This window comes from Tamandua tetradactyla, chromosome 8, assembly GCF_023851605.1.
Source record: "Tamandua tetradactyla isolate mTamTet1 chromosome 8, mTamTet1.pri, whole genome shotgun sequence".
Taxonomy (NCBI): domain Eukaryota; kingdom Metazoa; phylum Chordata; class Mammalia; order Pilosa; family Myrmecophagidae; genus Tamandua; species Tamandua tetradactyla.
In genome coordinates, this window is record NC_135334.1 from 108,863,230 (window position 1) to 108,885,970 (window position 22,741).

Consider the following 22,741-nt stretch of genomic DNA (forward strand, 5'->3'; position numbering starts at 1 on the left):
CAAGGAATTTCTTTTAATTTTTATTCTATAGATCTGAAAAATATGAATTTGTGTATTAAAAGAGCTCATCAATTGGATGTTGAGACGATGTTTTATATATATATATATATATATATAATCTGGTATTTAGAGATGAGAACAAAGCTGATCAGGTCAGGATTAAGCTAATTCAGAATACAGGGGTAAAGAAGACATTGTCTGTATTTTAGAACCTCATCTACTCCTTGAGACCAAAGGAAGAAAGGTTTATTTTGTACAAAAGCTAAATTTTCTGTAGCACATAATCTAACTCAGCCTACCTGGATAGATCATTTAAACAATCCAAATACAGGGAGCCCAGAATAACAATGAGGGCCTTTAATCTTGTATAGCTTAATCAAAAAGAATTGGCAAAGTCCCTTGAGGGATGGGAGGAAAAATAGGGAATTACTAAAGTTTACCATTGGGGAAACCCAAAAAGTGTGTCAAACATTAAGGACACCCAAATCAATAAACCAAGCCTAATCTTGAGGCTTGCTCTTGTGAAGCTTATATATGTAGTGGAGAAGCTTAGCCTACATATAGGTATGCCTAACAAGTCACTTACAGATAACCTCTTTTGTTGCTCACATGTGGCTTCTCTCTCTCTAAGCCCAAATCTGCAAGTGAAATCTTTGCCCTCCCCTCTATATGGGACATAACATCCAGGGATCAAAGTCTCCCCGGTGGCATGGTAGATGACCCCCAGGGATGAACCTGGCCCTGGCACCATGGGATCAACAAATGCCATCCTGACTAAAATGGGGGAAAGAAGAGTAACAAATAAGGTATCATTGGCTGAGAGAGTTCAAATACAGTTGGAGAGGCTACTCTGGAGGTCACTCTTTTGCAAGTTTCAGTTAGACACTGTTACCTATCATAGCTTGTCAAACCCCAACCAAAAACGTTCCTGCCAGTCCTAAAGAACACCTAGGGCAAAATGTAAGATTCTGCAAAGGTTCCATGCACTAGGGTAACTTTCCAGAAACCTACAACCTCCAGATGGGTCCATGGATCAGATAAAGTCCTGAAATGCAGAGGGGCCAATCTCTCCAGAACATCAACTATTTTCTATCCCCCATCCCATATTATCGACAGCCCCTTCCAATATGAAAAAGTTAGAATGAGCACAGCCCAAATATCCCTAAAGAGCGGGAGAAAGATCAAAGATGATGGTGGAGATGTACAGAGAAGATAGGGTTTAACAAATGAATATAAGTGCTGAATCATTATATTGATATTTCTTTTAGTCTCCAGTATTTTAGAACAGCCAGAAGTAAAAACCTAAAATTGTGGAACTGTACCCATACCAAATTCTGAAATCTGTTCTACAACTAATTGTTGCAAAGCGCTTTGAAGCAAATTCAAATCTTACCTGTATGGCCTGGGTCGAGTACTGTATTCTCCAAGAAATCTTTCCTCTAATAATCTCTAAGATGTAAATAACTTAGTATTCATACTGTGGAAAATGTTAAAAAGAATGAGGTAGGTCTAATGTTCTGAGATGGGAAGAGCTCAGAGATACAAGGTGAAAATAAACCATGGAATACATTAAAAAAAAAAAAAAAAGAGCCCATCAAGTGCTAACACAACTATTTCACCACGGTGAAATTACAGAACAATGGAAATTAAAGAACAATGAAGAAAATGAAAAGAGTCTATAAACTTCTAGAAAGGGAAAAACATTTTTTTATACAAAGGATCAAGAAATACATTAGGGTTTTCAACAGCCATGATGAAAGCTAGAATAAAGAAACTAAGTCTTCAGATTTAATTATTTAAATTAAATTAAATAATTCAATTTAATTATTGACAGATATTTTCAGGCATGCAGTGACCACAACAATTTATCTTCTATGCACCCTTTATCTGGAAGCTACTTACGAATTGCTCAAGAAGACATGGGATTCAGGAAACAGGGAGCCCTCCACAAGAGGAAAGTAACCCCTGGAATAGTAAAAGAAAATACCAAGATGACACTTGTGCAGCAAACCTAGAAAGCAACCAGTCCAGATTGGAATAGTTTATTTTTATTTTTATTTTTTGGCATGGGCAGGCTGCAGGATTCAAACCCGGGTCTCCAGCATGGCAGGCAAGAACTCTGTCACTGAGCCACCGCTGCCCACCCTGGAATGGTTTAGTAGGCTCTGGTACAAAGCTCCTTAAAAGAAAGAAATTAACAGTTTACCGATGTGTTTAAATGCAATAATAAGAGTTTAAGTAACTGAGAAAAGTCTAGGGTTGGATTATAATGAACACATTTAAAAATTTGCAACAGTGAAAAAAATAAGGCAATCCAAGAATGTTGTATAGGAAAAGAAAAGCAATCATAGAACACTACAATGGTTTACCTATGAATAGTAATAATGTAGTCATAATAATATAACTATAAATACTGATATAGTCAAGATTATGATATAACTATATGGGAGCATGGAAAGTACGTGAAGGGATTAGGGGTTAGAATAAAAACTGAAAGAGAGCTAAATCCTCACTTATATTATGGGAAGTTATTAAATAATGCCTAAAACTGGAAAACCAAGAAGTAGCACTGATAAGTATGTTATTTGGAGATATGCAAGTAAATATCCAAAGAATCAGCTAAAATAGTTTAAAGTGGTTGCTTCTGGAGAGGAGGAAATGGCAGGGAAGATTACTCTTTTTCTAGACAAACCTTGTAAATTTAATTCTTTATATTATGTTCACACATCACATTGTTTAAAATAAATACTAAATTTTAAAAATTAAGATTTAAAATTACATAGGCACCAGGGTTAAAACTACCAATATAAATATCATTGAAGAACTGGAAGGAAATATATCAAAATGTTAATTATAAAAATAAGAAAATAATTAAAAGAAAAAAACAAAATAAAGTGTTAATTGTAGTTGTTTTACAGGGATGATAGTCTAAATGAGTTTTTTCCCCTTCATTCTCCTCTTCTATAAATAGACTATAATGAAAGGAAAAACTTTTTTGCGCATGTTTTAAGTTGATACAGAATTACTTCAATTGTGACCCTTTAGAAATATATAAAATCAGTTTCATTACAGCAGCATTTAGTTTAATGAAATCAAACAAAAGAATACGTTAGAATCAGAAATCTTCACATATGGGTCACAGTGAAAGAAATGTTTTAAAATGCTGTTATAGACAGCTTGTTAAAGTGAGAAATGTACCAGGCTCTGAGGTTTTGTGGTAAAATATAGATCTTTATTACGTGCTTTTGAAAAAGACATATGAATTTTATAGATTCTTATAACAGATCCTCAACAGATGTGAATTGAAATTTTGTTTTCTCTTACTACTTGTATGACCTCTTTGGATTTCAGTTTCCTCCTATATACAGGGATTATGATACTTATTTCACAGGATAGTTGTGAAGATTAAATAAGATAATGTATGTAAAGTCCTGGCATATAGTAGGTGCTCAATAGCCAGTGAACAAGAAATAAGGAAGCCTACATGCATAAAACATGCTTTTTGGTCATTTAAGAAAGTCATATAACCTTTCATTTGAGGCTTCATGTTTACTTTACTCTTGGATCAAAACACTCTCACATTTCAATACTGCTTTTATTACAGAAATCTACAAAAACATATATGGGGTGGACAGGTGGCTCAGTGGTAGAATGTCTGCCTGTCATGTGGGAGACCGAGGTTCGATTGCCCGCCAATGCACTCTAAACACACATACACACACACACACACACAAAAGCATATGCCTTTCCCTACTTTAAAAGATAACATGAATAGTGAAACTCAGTTATTCCATATAGGAAAGTAGCCATCAAAAAATGCTGACTTTATTTTTAACATTTCATTTCAAAGTCTCGTTAATGTATTATTGTAAATAATTTCATTATTTTATTGATAATAAATACTTAATTATAAAATAGAATAAACATTTTAAAATAAGGTCAATATAATGCATTACCTCAACCATACTGCTGATTTTATATTTTACAAATATTATAATTTTTTTTAAAAAAACAGCCTTTTCAAAAGCACATAATAAAAGTCTATATTTCACCACAATTTAAGAGCTATAAAGGCTTTTTATTTTTGAAGGTACTTATTAAAAATTACATCTTAAATACGCTACAGTAGAAGGTAAGTTAGCCTATAATCCTGATAGGGTCAGAGTAATAACACAGAATGGACAAATTACACTGTCATTCTACTTAAATTATTTAAGTTATTTAATTTGACCTGTAGATAGTCTCTTTTTTTCTCATCAGCCCTGACTTTTAAGTGGGAGGTCTTCATTCATGATGATCCTTTAATGGAAGCAAAGCTTTCTCCATTTAACCCATACTATTATCAATCATGTACAGGGATAAATGAGCCTATAAGATTTTGCCAGTATCACAAATGACACTGTGACCTGAGGCCAACATCTTTATTTGCTTCTCCAGTGATTCACTTCAACAGATATTAACCAATTTTATAATCCATGAAAGGCAAAATTAAAGGACACCATCCATAAAACAGAATAATTCCTATCAGCAACAAAGTGATGTGTGTATTATCTTATAAATTATATGGCCATACAGTGTGGTAATGTAATGAAGTAAAGATGGTAATAATCAAATGCCTAGGGCAAACGCTAATATGCATTTAATCACACAGCATGAAGCCATTTGTCACTACAGTTGAATGCATGTGTACATAAAATACGAGTCACGTCCTTATTGTTATATTATAACAGCATCAATTTCACACTATCATTTCATATAATAACAATTGGTAGACTTTGACATTAGCTAAAAGATTCAAAGCGTATGAACAAAATTGTCAACAACAGCTTTAAAATATAAAAAATAATTTGATTTTTCAGTAATTAAAACTTTTTTTCTAAAAAAATCTTTAAGGAGCTTTATAACTTCCAAGTTTCTTTTTTTTTTTCTTAAATACCCTGTAAGTTGGTTTTATCATATTGCCTTTTATTCTTAGGAATTCTCTTATGAATTAAACTAAATGCCCAATCAGTCTTATATGCATATCTCTTTCATAAATAATTATTAATACACTGTTTAAGTATAAAATATGTTTAATGAACCCTTGTGGGTAAAACTGTACTTATTAATTACACACTAGCTAGTGTATGTGTAGACTGAAAAAAAAACTGAGAAAAAATTACCAAACATGGGCGGGCCGCGGTGGCTCAGCGGGCAAAGTGCTTGCCTGCTATGCCGGAGGACCTCGGTTCGATTCCCGGCCCCAGCCCATGTAACAAAAACAAAGAAACAAAATACAATAAAACAAGAAAATGTTTAAAAAAAAAAATGTTTCCCTTTCTTCCTTCCTTCCTTCCTTCCTTCTCTCTGTCTTTCCTTTAAAAAAAAAAAAAAAAAAAAAAAAAAAAAAAAAATTACCAAACATGACCAAACAAAATACATAAACACTATTTCATCATTTGACCTTGGATGCTACAAATTCAATGAGAACCTTCTTAACTCCCATCAAGACCCCTTTTAGTCTAATAGTATTATAAATATACATTTCTTAATATTTCATATATATTACATTCTGAACTCCCTCTAAAAGTGAAAGGCCACAGGGTCTTTTTTGTCCAGAATCAATTCTTCTGGAAATGATTATATTTTGTACTCAAATTCTATCTTGTGTTAACAACAGTTGTCTTAGCCATTACAGCGCAAGAGAGCAGAGGCCAAGTTTTACACTGTTTTGTATTCTCACACTGCCTAACACAGTAATTTACAAAAGGCAAATATTAAATTAATATTTGTTGCATTGAATGTTGCACTGATTTCAACAGATCACTCATATACTTGGAGATCACAAATCAAAGAATGTAGCATGTGCAATCAGAGTGTTTTCTGTAACTGTGATAGATATACTTAAAGAAAATATCACAAAGCTGGGACTTAGAGAATGATCATGTAATGAAGGAAAAGGAAGAGTATCCACCTATGGATTTCTTAAACAAGACTATTTATAGAGACACAAAGAACAAGAGGGACATAATTCAACAAATTTCTCTTCAAGAAACTGTAGGTGATAGAAATTTGAGTCAAAAGTTTTTACATTCAAGGCATTTACAATGTAGAAAGATGGATAAGGCATATATTCAAATGTGTAAACCCCCACATGGTAACACCAAGCATGATATAAAAGACATGGTAAAAAAAAAAAAAAAAAAAGCAAAAAGTGTTCAGAGTTGAAAATACACAGTGCCTGACCCTCACTTACTTCAGCTATAAAATAAGGATGCTAAATTAGTCTTAAATTTTTATTTGACTGTTAATTCATAAATATTCAGTCTCATTGCATAAATTTAAGTCTAACAGCAAATTAGAGTAGATGGTGTCTAGCATGACTTTTAGCTGTAAAATTCTGATTTCATTAACTACGGAGAAGTTTTAGGCTATTGAGGAATTCAAGAAACAGAGAAGGATTTTGAGATGGCCCCTGAATTTGGGGAAATAAAATTTGGCTTAAGGATGAGAAGGAAAATACTACCACCTATCCTTGGTGGCTTGGAGTTATGTACCCCAGAAAAATATGTGCTTAAACTTAATGCATTCATGTGGATGTGAACCCACTGTAAAGAGAACTTTTTGATTGGGTTACTTCAGTTAATGCGTAGCTCAGTTCAATCAGGATGGGTCTTAATCCCATACTGGAGACCTTTGTAAGAAGAATGAAATTCAAACACACAAGGAGAAAGCCACAGTGAGCAGCCAGAAACTGGAAGTCAACAGAATAGAGAAGAGAAAGAAAATACCACCACATGCACTGTAATTTAACAGAAAAGCCAAAGATCAAGGATTGCCAGCAGCCGGTCAGAGAATGTCAGCCTTTGGAAAGAAAGCACTGCCTTGATGATTCCTTAATTTTGGCCTTCTAGCCTCCGAACAGTGAGCCAATAAATTCCTGTTGTTTAAACCACCCATTGCATGGTATTTCCTTTAGCAGCCAGGAAAGTAAAACACTGACACAAGATGATCTGGAAAGCAACAGGTCGCTTAAGCAGTTTTCACAAAATGAGATATAAGGTGGACAGTTTAAGATAATAAGTAATTAAGGAAAGGCAGGAGATGGGAGAAAAACTCAAACATCTTATATCTTGTAGAAAGACATCAGTAAAGCTCAAGTGATTAAAGATGGAAAATGAGAGGATAATCAAAGGAGCATGGTCTTAGAGTTAGGTAGAGGCGAATTATTTAGATGAATGATTAGCCTCAGGAAAAAAATAACATTCTTCTCTTTTTTAGAAAGCAGAGTGAAGGATAAGATGAAAGGACAAAGATACAAAGTTTTTAACATTTTATCATATAGTATAACATATATACAAAGCAAAGAAATAAAAAAGCAAAGTTTTCAAAGCACTCCTTAAGAAGTAGTTACAGGACAGATCTCAGGGTTTGTCATGGGCTATCATACGATCTTTCTCATATTTTTCCTTCTAGCTGCTCCACAATATAGGAGGCTAGAGGACTTAAATACTTTTTAATCATCACAATAGACTTTTTTCCCTTCTTTTTTTTGTGAAAAATAACATATATACCAAAAAGCTATAAATTTCAAAGCACAACACTACCACTAGTTATAGAACATATTTCAGAGTTTGACATGGGTTACAATCTCATAATTTTAGGTTTTTACTTCTAGCTGTTCTAAAATACTGGAGACTAAAAGACATCAATTTAATGATTCAGCATTCATATTCATTTATTAAATCCTATCTTTTCTGTATAACTCCACCACCACCTTTGATATTTTCATTCCTCACTTTAGAGGTGTTTGGGTTATGGCAATTCTAAATTTTTGCTACTGGAAGGGTCTGTCACTAACATGGAGTAGGGAGATAGAACTATCTGATGTTCTGGATAGGCTAGGATAGGTTTCAGGACTTATCTGGACCAGGGACCCATCTGGAGCCTATAGGTTTCTGGAAAGTAACTATAGTTCACAGAACCCTGGTGGAATCTTATATATTGCCCTAGGTGTTCTTTAGGGTCAGATGGAATGGTCCTGGTGGGGGTTGGCAGGTTATGATAGGTAGTAAGGTCTACCTGAAGCTTGCAAAAGATCAACCTTCAGAGTCACCTCCTGACTCTATTTGAACCTCTCTGCCACTGATAGTTTATTAATTACACTCTTTTCCCCCTTTTGGTCAGGATGGAATTATCGATCCCACGGTGCCAGGTCTGGATTCATCCCTGGGAGTCCTCTCCCACGTTGCCAAGGAGACTTTCACCCCTAGATGCCCTGTCCCACGTAAGGGGGGGGGCAATGATTTCACTTGCCAAGAGTTGGGCCTAGAGCGCTGAAAATAGATGGTAATTAATATTTTAAAATGTCACCTTATGTGTGAGACTAAAGCAAAAAATGTTTATTTGGTACGAAATTTATATTTTGACTAGTGCATTTCTTAATATAACTCATGTAGATAGTTTGATTGAACATCATAAGTACTTGGAATCTCAGGTAGGACATGAGATTTTGTTGGTTTGTCCAGAGTGATGCCCCGATGAATCCCAGAGTGATTCGATCAGTGAGTGGAAAAGTATTTGCAAAGCCCCCTTCAGGGAATTGTGAGAAGGGGGAGAAATTCAACTTCCCCAAGTTGAATTCTTGATATTCTCACAAGCAGTGTGGACAACCAAAGCTATAGGCTGAGCCCCCAGTCTTGGGGTTTGTTCATATGAAACTTAACCCCACAAAGGATAGGTCAAGTCTACTTAAAATTTAGGCCTAAGAGTCACCCCCAAGAGAGCCTCTTTTGTTGCTCAGATGTGGCCTCTCTCTCCAGCCAACACAACAAGCAATCTCACCACCCTCCCCCTGTCTACATGGGACATGACTCCCAGGGGTGTGGACCTTCCTGGCAACGCGGGACAGAAATCCTAGAATGAGCTGAGACTCAGCATCAAGGGATTGAGAAAAACCCTAGAATGAGCTGAGACTTAGCATCAAGGGATTGAGAAAACCTTCTCGACCAAAAGGGGGAAGAGGGAAATGAGACAAAGTGTCAATGGCTGAGAGATTCCAGACAGAGTCGAGAGGTTATCCTGGAGGTCATTCTTATGCATTAAGTAGATATCACCTTGTTAGTCAAGATGTAATGGAGAGTCTGGAGGGAACTGCCTGGAAATGTAGAGCTGTGTTCCAGTAGCCATGTTTCTTGAGGATGATTGAATAATGATATAGCTTTCACAATGTGACTGTGTGTTGTGAAACCCTTGTGTCTGATGCTCCTTTTATCTACGTTTTCAACAAACGAGTAGAACATATGGAATAAAAATAAATAATAGAGGGAACAAATGTTAAAATAAATTTAGTTTCAAATGCTGTGATCAGTGAAAGCAAGGGGTAAGGGGTATGGTAGGTATAATCTTTTTTTTTCTGTTTTCGTTTTCTTTTTCTATTGTCTTTTTATTTCTTTTTCTGAATGGATGCAAATGTTCTAAGAAATGATGCATATGCAACTAAGTGATGATATTGTGAATTACTGATTATCTATGTTAATGTTTTATTTTGTTTGCTATATTTTTTTAATTAGTAAATAAATTTAAAAAAAAAAAGAGTTGGGCCTAGAGAGATTGAGGCCACATCTGAGCAACAACAGAGGTCCTCCAGAAGTAACTCTTAGGCATGCCTATAGGTAGTCTAAGCTTCTCCTCTACCTACATAAGCTACACAAGAGTAAGCCTCATGATCAAGGGGATGGCCTATTGATTTGGGTGTCCTTAAAGTATGACACAGTATCAAGGATTCCCTGATGGCAAGGTTAATACTCCCATATTTTTCTCCCATCCCTCAGGGGACTTTGCCAATACTTTTTGATTATCTGCTTAATATACTCTAGGATGCATCCAGGCATTACAATAATCTATACAGGATTAAAGGACCTTTTTCTTATTCTGTAAGGGAATAGATAGAAGAAGATGAGATGAGTCTTGAGAAGCTAGCAGGTATTAGGGAATCTTTTATGTCATGTTAAGAAGCTTGAACTAATACCTTCATACATTCTGTTCTCTCATACAGAATGCCTTCCTCTAACTTCTCTATTTAAATAAATTTTTAAATTAGACCGAATTTCATCTCCTCTGTGAAACGTTTCATACAAATACAGCTTACATCAATTTTTCCTCATCTGAACTGTGCTTGTTGTTTATATCATACAATTAGTACGTTATTGGGTATACTGCCCCATTCTCTTATTGTCTATTCCACAAAATTTTGGACTTTATTATGCCAATTTACAATGTTGTCTTAAATAATTTTCTTTTTTTGCTAACTGTTTCATGTTTGTAGAATGTTTATTAAGCTCCAAGTGGGAAATGAGCTTTAGGTACACAGCTGACATTTGATAAATATTTTATGGAATTACTATACTGTGATGTAGATTATGAAAAATACTTTTTTTAGTTTCTTGAAAGAAAATATTTACATTGCTAAGAGTAAAATATTTTCTAGTCACAGTAAAATCTTTACCAAATTTCTCCTTGTTTTTTTAAAAAAGGGTGGAGATTTCATATTTGAATTTTAGATATTTATTAATACTTAAACTCTAAACATCAAGGGTCTGAGATGTGTGGAGGAAATAAGAGAATTGGAAATGCATTATAAGGACCATTACAGAGCCATAACGTGAACTAAATTAACTAAAGAACATAAACGAGATCTTTGAGTCAAGCATATCAACACTAATTTGGGCCACCTTAAAAATAAAATATAGGGAATTTAATTTGGGCCACCTTATAAGTAAAATACAGGGCATTCTTTAAATATTTCTTAAAATACCTGAATCTTTAATTAAACTCAACTCCAAATATCTCCAAATAAACAAGCATGAATTGCCAAAATATCTTAATAAAAGTTACTTCTAAAGCAGCTCAAGTTTTATTGCTCAATGAACTTGAAATGAAAATAAAAGTTTTAACTCTGTATTAAATTAACCAGTGCCAGATAATTTTATAAAAGCTTTCCTTATCATTAACAGAAAGTTTCTACAGATCATAAGAACATTAAGAAAGTTGAATGGTTTCCTGGTGTACTTTGTTATCATTTCTACATTAGCAAACAGAAAAAACGAATTATGAAAATTATGTCAATATTTTACAATAAAATTTTCACCTAAAATATATACATTGTAACAAAAGCATTTTTGCCTTAATTATCTACATGAGCATTTTCCAAAGTGTGTTCGAAGGGGCACAAAGTCCACAAGATACACCTCCAAAAATAGCTTCTGTGGTCAAATAAAGTTGGGAAATGTTGCATACAAAGTCCCCATCTCAGAGATTAATAGTCCCGTTACCATGGTTGGAAGCTGTTTAAGTTTAACTCAAATTTTCCAAGTTTGTGACCGTGAAACACTTTTTTTTGTCTGTATTTCACAGGACAAACCAACATTCTAAGAAACGTGTTCCAAACAACATACTTTGGAAATTCTAATCTACAAAATTGTTCTTCTTTACCTTGTTCTGCTAGTGGCCCAAACTGATTATAAAGAATAATTTCCAAATAAGAAGCATTGTGTTCATTCGACTATTACTAAGACTATGATAGAAGAATATTATCTGTCAACAAAGATATTTACCACTACATCAACTGCTTTCTTAAGCTATAGTCATTATATCAATATTTACCAAAGAATATTCCATTAATAAATATTTCACACAAAAAACGAGACTCCATGGTTTAATGCAGTAAAACTGTAAACTGTGATCCAATATAATGGAGTTCAGATCAGATTTTTTTAATGAAAGGCTAGACTAGATAAAAATAAAACAGAAAATATAAGAGTACAGGAAAGTTAAGTATTACCTCATGTGTATTTTCTTTTTATACTCTTGCATGTAAAATGTAATTCTTAATTACAATTCTGGCCACAGGAACCTTTTTTTATTGAAGCATCTCACAGCACTAGTGTTTCTTGGAAGACAATTAAGGAAATACTGTCTTTTGGAAACAATGCACACACCCCTCCCCACCTGTCTTGTTGCATATTATAAAACCACCTGTCTTGTGGCATATCAGAATACCCACAATCCCATCTTAACAACTAGTCCTTCATTATTTTGTCAAACTTACAAACTAACCAAACTTGACCTGGTTAGCATGAAGTAGTGGTTGAACACCTACCTTAGTTTTCTCATACGGAATAAGGAGAATCATGGGAATACCTACAGCATAGGGTTTAGAGTTTGTTTTTTGTTTGTTTGTTTTGGTTTTGGTTTTGGTTTTGGTTGAATGAGATAACACACATAAAGCATTTATTCCAGTGCTTGGCATATAATAATTTAGTATATGTTATCTACAATATGTATGTATGTGTGTGTGTGTATATGTATGTATGATTACTATCAGAATAGCATCATTACAGCACACTAGTACAGCTACAGATGCAGTCACTGTTAAAGAAAATTAAAAACACTATGCTGCCACCCAGTGACCACTGTTATTTAAAAATCAGTATTAGTCAAGATGTACTTGAGAGGCTGGAGGGATCTGCCTGAAAATGTAGAGCTGTGTTCCAGTAGCCATGTTTCTTGAAGATGATTATATAATGATAGAGATTTCACAGTGCGACTGTGTGATTGTGAAAACCTTGTGTCTGATGCTCCTTTTATCTACCTTGTCAACAGACGAATAGAATATAGGGAATAAAAATAAATAATAGGGGGAACAAATGTTAAAACAAATTTAGTTTGAAATGCTAGTGATCAATGAAAGCGACGGGTAAGGGGTATGGTAGGTATAATCTTTTTTTTTTCTGTTTTCGTTTTATTTCTTTTTCTGTTGTCTTTTTATTTCTTTTTCTGAATTGATGCAAATGGTCTAAGAAATGATGAATCTGCAACTATGTGATATAATAATTAATGATTATATATGTAGAACGGAATGATCATATGTTAAAGTTTTTGTTCATTTGTTGTTAAATTTTTTTTAATTAATAAATAAATAAATTTTTTTAAAAATCAGTATTAGGTTCTTTCCTGATACTGCGGTACGGTATGAAGTGATATAAAAATTATAATATTCTCTGACACTACATTAGCACACTTTATAAAGCATCAGAATGGGGAACCTAATTTTTAAAAATTCAGTAACTACTTCAGCTCAACCCTGAAATCAGGCAGGATAACACTCAAACATAAACACTCAAATTGGCTAAAGAAATGGCTACAGAAGAGAACTGTGAAAAGCCACAAATTAAATTCCATCTACATAATTATTTGCTGATTTTTAGGTGGGAAGATTTTAATAGGGTGTGTCCTTCAAGGTACAAAACAAAGCAGTGGACAATTTTTAGTGGAACCTTAACATTTTTTTTCTAAATGGAGTATAGTGACTATGAGGGTTTCCATAAATGCCTTAAGAGTTATCACTGATAATTTTCAAAAGCAAAATGAAACGAAATATTGAGGCTACGAGATAAATAATTTAATCTATCACTCGGCATTATAGGGATTAACAGGACAGTCATCTATTTCCCAGAGTAACACCATTTTAATCTGCTGTGCAAGGCAATTCAGAAGGAATAAAATCACCAGAAGAATTTTTTTTTACTTGAGAAATTTTCTATGGGAATTTACACACTTCTGCAGCTGCTCATTTCAATAGATGAATTCTGTACTACTTAGAAAGCATTCTGCAAGTAACATTTATCAAAGAAAGCAGATTCCACCAACAACGTTTTGAAATGTTGCAATCTCCCAGTGGTGGACTTCTTTGGAAATTTCCACAGGAATTATCAACATCCATTACATTGTATTCATGACACAAACCTAAAAAAAAAAAAAAATCTAAGGCACATAGGATATCATCAATACGCAAAACCCGCATTACTAACCGGCAGCCTGGATATCCACTTCAGGAAAATAAATGAGAAGCAAAGAGATCTAGGTCCGAAGATAATTATCTCTTCCACGTTTCCAGACACCCCAACCCAACAGGATACTTAGGAGCCTCAGCAGCGAGAGCGAGGATGGGATAGCTCTAGCAGTCAGAGATTCAGGGCAAACCCTTGACTGGTCCCTGGATGAGAAGAATAAAGTTGTTTACAAAACGCAGGGGGCAAGTTAGCGACAGCACCGAGTTACCTCAGCCAAGTACCACAAGATGGGGTCAGCGCTTCCGGTTCACCTTTTCCCGCTCAGAGGCGCTTCCGGTTTCCAGGCCTTAAGATCCCCGGATGAAGCTGGGAGTCCCTGAGGCCCTGAGGCAAAATTTGATTATTTTAAGAAAAGACACCTGGAGAAATGTCCTTTATGTTAGATATTTTTCAGTTTATTTAATTTAATTAAAATATTTATTGGCTTATATACCCAGTTTTTTAAAAAACTTTGGAAAGATAAAAAGCTGCGTTGAGTATCACCTGTCGGGAGCAATGGGAACTGTGTGGACGGGGACAGGAGGGAGAGGGAGACATTTTACTGAGTACCTTTTTATATGTTTTAAGTTTGAATCAAAAAATTAAATAGTACTTATTTTAAGTGAATTGCTAAAGAGAAAAGAAATTGTGGCTCTAATCACACTAATGATCACACGTATTCCGGCACCTACCTGAAACAGAATTGCAGTATATTTCAGGCCTACATCATTTTTATGTGTTATCAAAATATGAAAGACGTGGTCCCTGCCCTCAAATTTTTAACCAAACTTCCAGGTAAAAATCTGGACCTCTCTTTTCTCTGGTAACCCCATGGCTTCCACTCTCTCCCTTAAAGGTTTTTGCCCAAATATCACCCTTATTAGGGAGACCTTCCCCAAATACCCTACATAAAATTGTAGCACCTACACACATACCCTACTCTCACTCCCATCTTGCTTTATTCTCCACGACACAATCACCAGCTCATAAGCCATATTTGTTTATTGTCTGTGTCTTTGAACATAAGCTCCAAGAGGACAGGTCTGGCTTGGTTCAGTTCTGCATTCTAAATTCTAGCACAATGACTGGCATATAAGTGCCAAACAGAAATGAATGAATAGATGGAATGTGACCTTTCAGTCTGTTATGTGCTATCCATAATAGCTGTAATTTAATAATGACTAACACTTAACATTTGATTTACTGTGTGTCAGACAATGAGCTAAGTATTTTACTTACATCATCTCACTTAATCTCCACAGTAACCCTATTATTATAATACACTTTTTTTGTGGTAAGAAAACTAAGGTACAGAAAGGTTAAGGAGTTGAACTTAATGACCTCTGGGATCCCCTTCTAATTCAATGAAATGTTTCCAATGATTGTTAGAAATAAAATACAACTTGTTCCTAGAAGAGAGATTATAAAATGGTTTAACAAATTGTCGCTTTTTAACATTTTTCCTTTTCTGAAGTATTCATTATAAATGTTTCTAGTACCATGAAAAACACCTTGGTTTCATTGATGTGTCAGTTTTTAAGCCAAGAACTTAGTTAAATCACTTTAAAAGAACCTCATTATTATGTTAGCAAAAGCGATAAAACTTAGTGTATCCTTTGAGCCATTAATCCACTTTTTAAGATAATATTCTAAAGGGAAAAATCAAATGGAGAAAAGAACAGGAGAAATAACAATTTTTACAATGATATTTTAAGTAGTACTATTTAAAATAGTGGAAATTTTGAAATAACTATTTTGGAATAGTTGGATATAAAGGAAACTACATATATAGCAATAAATCCAAACCCTTCAAAACCTTTAAAAATTAAATACACTGTTTCAAAACATAAAAATACAAATGATCTCAAAGGAAAAGACAGGACCAATAATAGATAAACTGAATAAAGCCTAAAATATATCTTTGAACTCAGAAGGATCTGAAAAAAACTTTAGAACAATGTAACTGATCATTTAAATTCATATAATTAGTTTTTTTTATTGTTGAAGTATTTAGCAAATTTTGATAAATTGTAAAGCCTCATACTTTTGAGTTTTAACCAGGTAGACTGGCCTTAAGCCATATTTTTAAAAATTTATTTTACAAATAATGAGAGAATCCTGTGAAATGACCACCCTTGTAATTCCTCAAAGGATTGCAAATCAGAATAACCTTCAGTCACCATTTTATACTTATTTTGCTAACAAATGTTTTGTTGACTCCTAATTCCCAATGCTGGTAAAGTGTGTGATGAAATTAGTCACTTATGTACTTTTGGTACCTTTATAAATGGTACAGTCTTTTTGGAAAGCAGTGTGGTAATACACAAGAAGAGCTATGAAAACGTTCACTTTTTTCCTCTTCAGAGAATTTACACTAAGGAATTAACATGGAGAAAAAACCTATGTATACAAAGCAATGTATTACAGGATTATCTAGAATAGAATAAAATTGAAATAAACGAAATATTCAAACAAAAGAATGAGTAAATCATGGTGCACTAGATAATATTTTGAAGACTATCCAAAATCATGGAAAAATTACTGTAAGGGAATAAACCCCTTTTTATTGTAAGCATAACATTTTTATTGTATAGGATTTTTATTTTTCATATGGTTAACATACTGAATTAGTAGACTTATTCTAGAAGCAGTGCTACTTACCTCCTGTATCTTTTAATAATTCAATTGATGGTATTAATCAACCACTTAGGAACCAGGAAGAAGAACATGCTTAAAGACTAAAAAGGAAAAGTCTTAGAGTGCTTTACTTCACCCATCCCCTCCCACCCAGGATTCTTTATAGAAGGTTCTGTGAAAATCACGAGGTCTAAGGGAAGACTTTTGTTTAGCTAGACACTCCTCCTCAAGTGGAGATTGACCAGGTACCTCACAGACAGAAGCCTTAAGCTTTCATTCTGTAAGATATGCTGCCAAAAATTTTTTTTCTATTTTAAAAAGCAGTTTTATTGAGATATATTCACATACAATACAATCCACCCAACGTGTACAATCATGGCTTATTTAGTATGTTCACAGAGTTGTGCATTCATCACCACAATCAATTTTAGAACATTTTCATTCCTCCAAAAAGAAAAATCCTATACCCCTTAGGAGTCATCATTCAATCCCTCGTACCCTTCCCTAGCCCTCTATACCATTAATCTATTTCTGTCTCTATAGATTTATATTTCATATAAATGGAATCATACAATATACAGTACTTTGTGTTTGGTTTCTTTCACTCAGCATAATTTTTAAATTTTTATTTCTTTTAATTAGAGAAGTTGTATGTTTATAGAAAAGTCATATAAAAACACAGTGCATCCACCTCCCCCCCATTTTTATTCTAGTAGTCAGTTAGAAACCACTTGGTTCAAACATTTATGCCGAATATCTAGAAGGTATTTTTATACAGCATAATTAGATGGCAATTATGTCTTTTTAAATGTCCCCATGTACAATGACCTGAAAGTGATAGCCCAAAGTAAAAATAATGATTGGGTAAGTCTTTTAACTTTTTTAAATGTTTGCTAAAAGTTGTTAACATTTTTTTCAAAAGAGAATTCTATTTAATTGATGGGCTGTCTTATATTTAAATAAGTTGCTAACAGAGATATGCTCTATCAAGAAGATAAACATACTAAAATGTTTAGAAGTGCGTACCTATTCTCCCATTTACATGGAATATCCTATTACTCCTTCTTTATCTGCTCATCTTCCCCAGACCTCACACCAACCCACAGTTCCCCTTACTCTTTGTACGTGCTGCTCTCCCTACTGGGAATGTTCTTTCCTGCCACTATGTCTATCTAAAAACAACTTCTCATCCTTAGAGTCCAAATCACAAGGCCCATCTTTAAAATTTCATCAACTCTCCACTCCCATCTAAACAGAATTAAACATTCCCTCCTTAGTGTAATCAATGTACTATACATATATTTTTAGCTTTTTTATTGCAGTAACCAATATACAACACAAAATTACCCATTTTAACCACATTCACGTGTACAATTCCATTGTATTAACTATTTAAACAATATGGTTCTACCTTTACTGACACCTATTACACTCCCCTTTTCATCTGCTCAGAAAGAAACTACTTACCCATTAAGCAGTAAGTCCTTCCCATCCTCATTTCGCTAAAGAAGATATAAAATTAGCCAATAAGCACATCAAAAGATACTCAACATCATTCATCATCAAAGAAATGCAAATCACCACTTCACACCCACTAAGATGTGCTATAATTAAAAAGACAAAAAATAATAAATGGTGAGGAAGCAGAAAAAAAGGTATACGTTGTTCAAGGCACTGTAGGATGGTGCAGCCACTATTGCAATCAGTTTGGTTTCAACAGAAATGAAAACTTTCTGTGCTTCCTCAGAAAATTGCAAATAGAATCACTATATGACCTGACAATCCTACTTCTTGGTATATACCCAAAAGAATTGAAAGCAGGGACTCAGACAGCTATTTGTACACCAATGTTTATAGCAGCAGTACTCGCAATAGCCAAAAGGTGGAAATAACCCAAGTGTTCATATTTTTATCACAATATTCATCACACTGAACCACAATTATCTGTATACACTTCTCTCTCCTAAAAGACTGAACTTTGTCATATTTATTTTTGTTTATTTATTGATATATATTATATATTCACGTACCATATAATCATCCAAAATGTACAATCAGTGGTTCATAATACCATCATATAGCTGTGCATTTATCATCACAATCAATTTTGTTTTCTGAAAAATATATACAAAACAAAAAATGTCAAGGCACTTTGCAACAATTAGTTGTACAACAGATTTCAGAGTTTGGTACGGGTTAAAATTCCACAATTTTAGGTTTTACTTCTAGCTGCTCTAAGATGCTAGATAAAAGAAATATTAGTATAATGATTCAGCAAAACCCAGTTGGCCTGTCTGTATTTCAGGACCTCTCTGGTCTAGGGACCCATCTGGAGGTTGTTGGTTTCTGGAAAGTTACACTAGTGCATGGGACTTTTGTAGAATATTATATGACACCCTACATTTTCTTTAGGATCAGCAGGAATGGTTTTGGTTGGGGTTAAGCAAGCTATGATAGGTAGCAATGTCTAAGTGAAGCTTGCATAAGAGTGACTTCCAGTCGAGTGGCCTCTCGACTCTATTTGAACTCTCTTGGCCACTGATACCTTATGTGTTACACTTCTTCTTCCCCTTTCGGTCAGGATGTCATTGTTGACCACACAGTGCCAGGGCCAGGCTTATCCCTGGGAGTCATCTACCACGCCGCCAGGGAGACTTTCACCCCTGGATGTCATGTCCCATGTAGTGGGAAGGGCAATTATTTCACTTGCACAGCTGGACTCAGAGAGAGAGATGCCACATAAGAGCAATAAAAGAGGTCCTTTGGAGATAACTGTTTGGTATACCTATAGGTAGGCTAAGCTTCTCTGCTACATAAATAAGCTTCACAACAGCAAACTTTGAGATCAAGGGCTTGGTCTATTGATTTGGTATCCCTAATGTTTGAGCCAGTATCAGGGGTTTCCCAGTGGTAAACTTTGTTATATATTTTTTCTCCCATCCCTCAAGGGACTGCCACTACCTTTGATTATCTGCTTAATATACTCTGGGATATATCCAGGCATTACATTAAGCTATACAGGATTAAAAGTTCTCATTATTATTCTGGGCTCCCTGTGTTTGGATGGTTTAAATAATCTATCCAGACAGGTTGAGTTAGATTATGTGCTACAGAAAATTTAGGTTCTGGACAAAATAAACCTTTCTTTCTTTGGTCTCAAAAAATAGATGAGGTTCTAAACTATAGACACTGTCTTCATTTCCCCTGTATTCTGAATTACTTTAATCCTGACCTTATCGGCTTCATTTTTTTTCTAAATACCAGGTTATACATATATAAAACAGCCTCTCAAAATCCAGAAATAACAATTACAGCTCCAGACTAAATGTGACTGCTGTAAGAGCTTACAATCTAGGCCCCAGTTTTCTTATAAGTATTTTCTAAATGAGACCATGCAATATTTACTCTTTTGTTTCTGGCTTCTTTTGCCTCACCAAATGTCCCACAGGTTTATTCACAATGTTGCATGTCTCACAACTTCATGCCTTTTTGTAGCAGCAAAATGTTTGGTCATGTGTATACACCATCTTTCACCAATTTACTTCGCAATCAGTGCATCCTTCAGCCACCTCCATTCACTGGGCATCATGTATAATGTCCAAAGCCAACAGTCCATCAACACTCTCAGTTTTAGATAACTTCATTGTTCCTAAGAGAAAACCAAAAAACAAGCCCACACCAAATAGAGAATCCAAACCTCCCCTTAACTTTTGTCCCTCCCCCCATTATTTATCTCTGGTGTTGCTGTGATATTGTTAATGTTTTCCTGTTAAACATAGCCCATAGTGTGCATTAGCAGTTTTCCCCCTATACCCCTAACTTCTACACTTTTTGTACAAAATTCATACCTTTGCAGTAGTTCATGCAAGAACTTATTTATATTTGTAGTGTCAATCAGTGGGACACATGCATCTATACATCCCCTTTCAATCATGTTCACTTTCAATATGGTATGTCATATTTACTTTTAAATCCCTAAATTCTAGCCCAGTGGATGGCACATAGCATAATGTTTAAAGGTAGATGGCTTAGTAACAAACCCTGATTCTATCATTTTGGGCAAGGCATTCTACCTCTCTGTGTCTCAAAATCTACTTCAGAAAAATGGGGATAATGATAGTATCAACCTCTAAGATTAAATACGATCAAGAAGGTGCATAAAATGCATGGATGGCACTGTGATTGTAAGTAGTAAGCATTCAGAAGTGCTAGCTGTTGTTATTAGTATCATCATCATCTTCCACCTCATAATCATTACAGTGATTACTATTTTTAGGAACTCAATAAATATTTGACTGAATGAATAAGCAAGCATGTTTTAGGTGACTATTCAGCATCTAAGTCCAACTTAGGTGATGGGCAGTCCTTCTTCCTCCTCTGCGCTCTCCCTCTCTCTCCATTTTTTTTGTGCTCTGGCTCCCCATTCCCCTCCTCTTAATTCATCTGATATAACTTTACATATGCGCAAAGTAAATTCTTTCTTCACTACAAGATCGGTGTTCATTTTTTATGACTAGAATGTGAATCTTTATTATAACATGGAATTGTTTTTACACGTGACATAGATTAAGGCCTCAGAATGTCTTAAGCCACCCCCAACTATAATTGTCAGAGTGAACATATATTGATGTTGCAAAGGGAGTGAGCATATTTACACGTCTCCCAAGTCAGATTCTCTCTAACCACAGTTTTCAAGTCCTACATTAATAGGTCTGGAGCTAGTTAGTATTGGTCATGAATAAACACAATGACTCCCTAGGAGAAAAACAGAAGATAATATCTACATCAATAATGTTATATTACTAAAATAAATGAACATGTTTCTACCAGCCTGCTTATTACAGTTATAGCACCTATCACATCTCACTATAGTTATTCATTTCCATGTTTTATTATAGTTATTTCCATGCTTATAGGCAAGGATTATTTTATTCATTTTTTAATCCATAGTCTCAACACAGTGATTGGCACAGATATACATTTCATAAGTATGAATATATTCTTGAATTTCAAGGCAAAATTACATATAACTCAAAGAATTTTACATGGTAGTTTGAAGCATCACAAATTGTGGTAAAAACCTTCTAAAATTTGCTGGAAATATTGGGGTTTCACACTGGCTTTTCACGTTTTCCTCTATAATATTCCAGCACATCTATTAGTTATTAAGTTCTAGGTATTAATATCAGGATAATAAATTAATTAACTATACAATATTAGTTGAAAGATGTGTTACATACAATATTGGAGAGGTTTTATTATGAATTTAATGGTTTACTGATTTTATTTAACTTTATTTATATACAGACCACATGGGAGAATAAAATCAAGTTATTCTTTTTAAAAAACTTTGTTTAAACATATTCTTCCTCAGATGTTTACTCATTTCTTAACATACTGACTATTTTTTAGAACTTCCAACTCAAATCTTAATTCAAAGCAATAAGACAAACTCAAGAAGTTTTAAGAATTAAACTTCTTGCCACCCATTTCCCACCCCTACAACAAACTCCTCTTTTCTGACCCTTTACTTATGTTAGTAATAGCATGATTCTCCTAGTTAACCAAGATGGAAACTTCAGATTAATAATAATCTTCAGAGGCATGCAACTAGATGAATGAACCTTGAGGACAGTATGTTGAGTGAAATAAGCCAGAAACAAAAAGACAAGTATTATAACACCTCACTAATGTGAACTAATTAATATGGACTAACTATGTGCAAACACTGAGAACTGAATTTAAGAGGATAAGTTATTGGGGGAAAGCCTATTGTTATGATTCCTAGATTGTTAACTCTTATAGCAGTCACATCTATTTCTGAGTTGTGACAATAACTTCTAAATTCTGAGATGCTGAGTTCTTGTGCATAACCTGGTAGTTCCCTGGAACGTTGGATATCTGTGTGATACCTGAGACTCAGAGCTAGAGCTCTGCAACTATGAAAGTCAGCATTATCCCGTACAGCAACTGTTTAAAAAGCTGAAAAATTTCAATTAGAGATATGAATGAAGTCGATCTGGTTAGGACAAAGGTAAACCAGACTAAAAGGTAAAGGATTACATTGACCACATTTTAAACTTCAACTTCTGTGTGAGGCTAAAGGAAGAGAAGTTTATTTGGTGCAAAATTTATATTTTCTGTTGCATGCTCTAATTAACTTGTATGATTAGTTTATTTGAACACCATAATTACATAGAACCTTGAATAGGGAGTGAGATTTTGTTGGTTTT

The 22,741-nt window shown here is 34.4% G+C and overlaps 1 protein-coding gene across 7 annotated transcripts in view; it reads right to left on the reverse strand.

Annotated features, from left to right (window-relative positions):
• The window catches only part of CCDC73 (coiled-coil domain containing 73), a 280,686-nt gene extending 265,786 nt beyond the window's left edge, over positions 1–14,900 (reverse strand). For 3 of the 7 annotated variants that reach the window (XM_077114326.1, XM_077114324.1, XM_077114325.1), the window contains exons 1-2: positions 13,851–14,137; positions 1,903–1,965 (exon numbers count right to left, since the gene is read on the reverse strand). The gene's annotated coding sequence lies outside the window, so the exon portion shown is untranslated. Of the gene's footprint in view, positions 1–1,393; positions 1,478–1,902; positions 1,966–13,850; positions 14,138–14,806 lie in introns of those variants that run through there. The other 4 variants (XM_077114321.1, XM_077114322.1, XM_077114323.1 and 1 more) reach the window with 3 other exon arrangements.
• Positions 14,901–22,741: the final 7,841 nt, after the last annotated feature.